Source organism: Tiliqua scincoides, chromosome 2 (assembly GCF_035046505.1).
Source record: "Tiliqua scincoides isolate rTilSci1 chromosome 2, rTilSci1.hap2, whole genome shotgun sequence".
NCBI lineage: Eukaryota > Metazoa > Chordata > Lepidosauria > Squamata > Scincidae > Tiliqua > Tiliqua scincoides.
The window spans coordinates 95,713,425-95,720,304 of NC_089822.1; positions in this window are offsets into that span (position 1 = coordinate 95,713,425).

Consider the following 6,880-nt stretch of genomic DNA (forward strand, 5'->3'; position numbering starts at 1 on the left):
CCAGTTTCAAAACATAGGGGAATTTTGGTAGCTTTTATTTATTTTATTTTTTGGTATATTTTATCAGGGGGACTGCTGAATAGAAGGGGAGGGGAAATGTTCCTTCTGAGCCTTAAGTGCTACTTTGGATCCTGGTTTTTATGCAGGTCTGGCATATTGGTTCATAATGTTCATATTCGGAGGGCACCAGGATGAGGTCTCTTGTTATCTGGTGTGTTCCCTGGGGCATTTGGTGGGCCGCTGTGAGATACAGGAAGCTGGACTAGATGGGCCTATGGCCTGATCCAGTGGGGCTGTTCTCATATTGATCATCCTCCCCAGTAGGCATGAGCCAGTTAATGCTGGATAATTCTATTAAATTCCATTTGTATTAGTGGGAGCAAGTTAAGCACATTCTTGAGTCTTCTGTTGAAATCAAACAGGAGTTTTGGTGGCATGAATCATGCCCGTGGTTTTGGCTGTATGAACAGACATCACCTCATTCTGACTTCCCTGGGTAGGTGTCGAAAATGGCCATAGCTGAATCATATATAGAGCACATTTTCCTGACTCCTTCAGGTTTCTGCTGCAAATCTTTCTACTTCTAAGGAACCCACGTTAACCAAAACCAAAAGCACAGCCCTGGACCAAGCAGTTAGCTTAGTCTCGGTCTTGCCTCTGATCTTTGTAATAGCATGTATATTGACAAGCTTAAGTGTATTTTATGGCATTAAGGATGACTGTGCTTTCTAAAAAATAAGTTTACATGGCTCTTTGCATAGAACATGCTTTTGACATGGCTCAAGCTTAGCCACACTTGGTAGCTGTTGAGTTTTTTAGGCATATGCAGCTTTTCAGAGTTTTTAGATGAGCATTGACACATTCAAATTATTTTATCTGAGGAGAGTATGTTACTTCTGTGACTATTTTGTTTAGAATACAGTTATTTTTATTACACTATTGCTGAAAGTGATTTTGGATTGAATAGAGATACTAAAAATTAAACTCCATATTTTACTAATCTGTATCCTTTACGTGATTGTCCTTTTATCCTTAAACTGTGTGCTTTTATTAAAGCACTGTGTTGATTTACCTGGGCATTATAGATGACTTGTATGTTTGCACAACAAAGAATATCTTTCTGTTATTCTGTGCAATGTGCTTCTGCTCCTTCTTAGCATCTCTGTAGAGATGGAGGGGATGTCCTGCCAGTTTTTATTAGTTCTCCTGAGATTACTAAAGCTTTCAGTTGTGGTGATGGGATTTGTGAGGGAGCTTTTTTTCCTAACAGGAAGGTTGTCATCACCATAATTTCTATGCCAGCAGCTCATCTGACAGTGATCTGGTGTACATGTGCTCCAAAGTTCCAGCAAACTATGATTAGCAGATCAGGAACTAGTCTTGAGAGAGAGAGAGAGAGAGAGAGAGAGAGAGAGCTCTCAGCTACCTTTTCCTTCCCAGTATTAACCATGGCATCACACAAATCATGGTTAAATGCAAACACAACCATTTTCAGCAACCCACTTCAGTTCCTGGACTACAAGATAACCATGGTTGTGTTGATTAATGCTAGGGAAGGAATGAGTGGGAGGAAAAGTGAGGCTTATGCTTTTATTTTGAAAATCAGGGTTTGCAGGGCACTATCATCATGTCTGTATCAGGCTTTTGTCACCACTGAATATAGCCAGCATCAGAGCAGTATTACATTACTGTTTTTGTATACATTTGTATATTGTATACCATGCATATATGGGGGCATGAGTAATTTCTTATATGGAAATGGCACTCTCTGTGTGTGTTTACCATTGTATACATCAGAAAGTAAATGCAGATTGGCTTCTCAGTGACTGAATTAGACTAAAAAAAACACCAATCCTCACTGCCACTGGTACAGCTTTTCTTCTTGTACAAAATACTCGTATCTTCATGTTCAGGTACAAACCTTGGTCAGCACTGATAAAAATGTTACACCAGAATAAACCTTCATACAGGGATCTTTGAAACAGACTTGAGTGTCTAAATTTCAAGTGGTAAATTATGTAAATTTTCAAAGTTTTACAAGCATCTGCCTCCATTGTTTACACCTCCCTCCATTTTGCACTTGTAAATATGAGAGAAATGTCATTATTTTGTATATTTCATTGCAAAGTGCTTCTTTTTTTTCCTGCCATTTTAAAACCTTTGCGGTAAACTAAGAGCTGTGCAGTTCAGGTTGAGATCACATCTGTAGTATTCAGCTGGAAATTCTGTTGATAGTTCTAGTGTATATTTATTAGTGCCCATTTTTTCCACTGATTTTTTTCCCCCTGATACCCAATTACAGATTAGGGGTGGGATATGAATGTAAGGAATATTTTTGTACCTGATTCTCTCAGCAGTTAACAAAAGTGAATGTTCACTTTAAACTCAAAAGATAAATTAACTATTAAGATGTGTACAGTCCTTTACAGACATTCTGTGGGAGATCTGGAATGTGTGTTATATTTGCACTGGGCCTACGCATTCATAGCTTGACCAGTGTCTGTAGGTCCAAACTGCAGACCGTGCACTCCCATTTTGTGGTGCTGAAATCATGCAGTTTGAGTTTGTGACCCCACCCCAGCTGCTATTAGTTGTGATGGAAAAAGAACTTTTTCTTTTTGTACCTTGGCTAATAGTACCATTTGGGCTTGATTTACAGGAAAATGTCCTGTGCTGGCACCACAGCCCAGACCCAATTCAGGACCACCTGTGATTGCTTTAACTTCTAATCCTAAAATAGACTTGAGAGATCTTGAACCACCAATAGGACTGCATCAGTTGAAATCCATGATCTCCAAAGTGGCTAACTGTAACTGTACTGGAATAAATGCTGTATCAATCATGGTTTAGATTGTCTAGTTCTGCATTGACTATAAAGCTGTTCTTTGCATTGCTTACAGTAGCACAAATGTCGTTGGGTTTGTGTTAGTGTTTTTCTTGAAATGCACTGTTTTGACTTGCCGTTTTGATGTTTACATAATAGCGACTGTTGATTGTAAATGTTCATATCCATTAGGAGGTATCTCTGTTTGCTTGCTTATGGAATTTAATACAATAATTGCCTGTCTTGACCCAGCCTCTTACAGAACAATCCTGCAACGAAAGCTCTGAAGTGCGACTTCACTCTTACGCTAGAACAAGAATGAGCAGGGTTTGTATTGTATTGACACAAACCTTGAACAGAATATTTCTAATAAGAAGGTTTATATTTTCTGAAGATAATTTGTAAGGAAGGTTTTATATGAAATTATAGTAGTCTTAATGTTCATGTTGGTCCAAATATTCAGCATAATAAATGCATCTATAATAATGGAGAACCTTTTTCAAGGATGTTTTCCCCATCAGATTTGGTAAAAGGTGTGGGTATACAGTTCCCATTTATTGCTGCATTTTTATTGCAGGATTTCAGTGTACAAATGCAGCGCATGCTACATTTCCTGCACAGAGACTGCTTCCATGAAGGAAATTTGCACACCCTCCACAGGCATGCGATTGCATGTGGTCAGCACACGTCTTTCTGTGTATGCACACATGGCCGGCCCTAATTGGTGGCTTTTTATACTGTGTAGATGTGGTGTGTAGATACAAGTCTGTTGGTCTCAGTAATTGTACGTGTGCTTGCAGGATGTGCAATTTCCTAATGGGAAAATGAAATTTGACCAGGGTAAAGTAGCCGTTTTCAGCAAGGCAGAAACGGTTTTGTGGAATGTGTTCCTTTTATTGGAACACAACTTTATGTAAATCACACTCGGCCTTTCAACCTTCTCTGTTACTGAGAACACAATCAGCTGCTTAGCTTTTACAGCTTAGGGCACAATCCTAACACAGACATAAGGGCAAAGCAGCTCCTAGGTAAGGAAACAAACATTCCCTTACTTTGAGGAAATAAGGGCACACCCTCTATGAGTGTCCCCCAGCTGCAGGGTGTAGCACACATCCATCCCATTGGCACAGCTATGTCAGTGCTGGAAAGTGGGTTAGGATTTGGACCTTAGATATTTTCTTAAGTCAGATTCATTCCTTTTTAAGTCGGTGGTTTTCAAACCATTGAGCATTGCTGCCACTATGTGAAATGAGACTTTGTCCCAACAAGTGTCACTTGCTGTTTTCCAGCTACGTGTGGCTGGACAAATCAATCATGATGAACATGTTGTCTTTAAGAGAAGTTTGTCTTCCATTACTGATTTTCTCAATGAAAGAACTCTTGATAAGTTTCTGAAGGACCTTAAGGTTTTCCAGAAGTCTGAAAACCATTGCTCTGCAGTTAATGGACCAATTTCTGTTTGACCTTGGCATTATGTAATTGGTACACTTTTTGATTTTAACTTTTTTAGTAATTTGTTGATATGAAATTTATCGTCATAAGTGGCCTTTCTTGAACTTATTCACTCCTTTCCAGTCCCAGCCAAGTATATGAAACCAATCAACATTCACACCTTTCAGTGCTCCAGAAACCAAGAATTGCTGTTTTCCAGACAGCAAGACTTTCTGGAGAAATCTTAAGAAATGAGTGAGACTGTCATTAATTCACTAATGTGAATTATTAGAAATGGAATTTAAAATCAGTTATGTAAGTAGTTTTGTTTCATAATTACTAAAAGACATTTAGAAGCATTCTAGTTTCTATTAAATAAGGCTACATAGGAACTGACCCAATGAAATTGCAAAGCTTGCAGCACAGATCTGAATTGCAAATTATTAGCTTTATTAGCTAATTAGCTTTATGCCAGTTTGGATATCATGGCTGCCCCAAAGATAATGATAATGATAATTTGGAGAATGATAATTTGGAAATAATTTGGATAATTATCATGAGAATGATAATTTGGAGAAGATATTGAGAAATTTCTGTTGGACGCCCTTCACAGAACTATAGTTCCCAGTGTCTGTTTAGAGGTCAGATTCCATTCTTCTTTTTCCCCAATGACATGTACACCACAGAATTGGAAACTATAGGATGTCAAACAGAATTCTCAGTATCTGCACCAAATTGCCATTCTCAAGATTCTTTGGGGAAGCCGTGACAGTCAAAACTGGTATAAAGCCAACATATAGGTTTGAATATATTCTGTACGCTAATGTCCACTGATGTAGTTAATCTTGGTTTTAAGTGGTAAAACAATCATCTTTCTGTAATTAGTGCAGTGGCTCTCGTAATGTGGGGTGGGCCCCCTTGCACAGGAAGGCAGCTTAAGTCATCTGGCTAGAGGGCAGAAAATTTTGGCAAACGAGAGGATCCTGAAAAAGCAAAGCCAGAGATACTTTCTTCCCAGCAGCAGAGGCCTAGCTTTACAACACCCGAAACTGCTCTGCTAACTACTGGTATGATGGTTACAATGAGGCAGGGAACATATGAGATTTTCTGACCACAGCTATTCCTTCCCTTCCTGGCTTAGTTTAGCTCTGCGATGCTGTGCTGTCGGCTTTTTCTAATGCTAGTGTTGAATTGATGCCCCAGTCCAAAGATCCAGGAGCAGGTTGGGTTCATGTAGTCGTGTGTGAGGAGTCTGTGTCCCCCTGCCAAAGAGATCACTTGGAAGGTATAGGGAGTTTAGCAGGGGGGCCACGTTCAAAAACTTTGAGAGCCACTGAGTTAACAAACGGCACTGAATGAGACCAATAAATAAGCTCAGCAAAACTTTGTAGCAAATCCCTGAAAAAGTTCCTCCTATTATGCTATAATGTAAGGCAAAGCAAACCAGCTGGAATAGTTTCCCTATTGTGTAGTAATTGCTCTTTGCAATCTGTTGGCTTAATAATTATCTCGAGAGTCATTGTAATACTATAACGTTAGGTGAACACTATTTCCACATTGTGTGCCTGAACAGCAGCTAGAAATGCACATCCTCCTTGTCAACTTCCTGTTGTTCTGTCTCAAACGGGGTTTTAGTGTGCTTCTAGTTGTCAACCTTGCAAACCACTTTTTGTCTTTGAATGATCTGTAGCAACTGTAAAAATAATTTATATAATGTGCTCTTTCTTTTTTGTATTGAAATATCCATTTGTCTTCAGAGTATATTCTTAGGGAGATTCTGTATATATTTTTGCTATGTATTTGTGTTGGTTTCATTTTGATGGTGTAATTTGCACTGATTTGAAAATTCTGTATTAAGTGCTTTGTGATTCTTGGACATCTGATTATAATTTGTCTGTGACAAATATAAAGGCCGATTTCTGTTAATAACCTGGATACGTTTGTTGTTTGTGTTTTTGTGCTAACCAGCAAGTTTGTAAAGATTTTTCAGGTGACTTACAGCCCAATCCTATGCTTCCCAGTGCTGTGGGCTACAGCAGTGCCAAAATGGCAGCTGCTGTACCTTGTGGGGCCAGGGAAGCTGCCAGAGGTATCTTCAGAGGAAGAGAGTATTTGTCCCCTTACCCCGACTGAAACCCCAGCCTCTGCAATGGGGCTTCTTGAATCTGCACCAGCTAAATCACTGGAGCAGACTTGAGAAGCTTCTAAGCCTGACATGGGGTATAGGATGTGGTGGTGGAGTCTCTGCCAGTCACTCCTCTCCAGGGCAGTTCCTTCTCATTCTGCCCTTCCCCTGCTGATCTCCCACACCTGCTACCCAAGGTAATATGGATCATGTAGTTCAAATTACTTGGTGAGCTTTCAGTACCTCCTATTATGTATGCTCTTTCTCCATGGAGTTTGGGGAACATCCCATGTAATCATCACAACAGTCCATGAGTATGAACACTCTTCAGCACTCAACCTGGGTCACTGTGAAGTAGCTTGTCAGAAGAGGGAATAGTTGACCTGCTCTCTGACTCCTTTGAATTCCAAACTTATACTGCCTCCATTTTGTGGGGGAGGGACTATTGAAGTTGCCTGTTAAGATGGTGTACAGATAAGCAACAACTCTACTTCAATGTC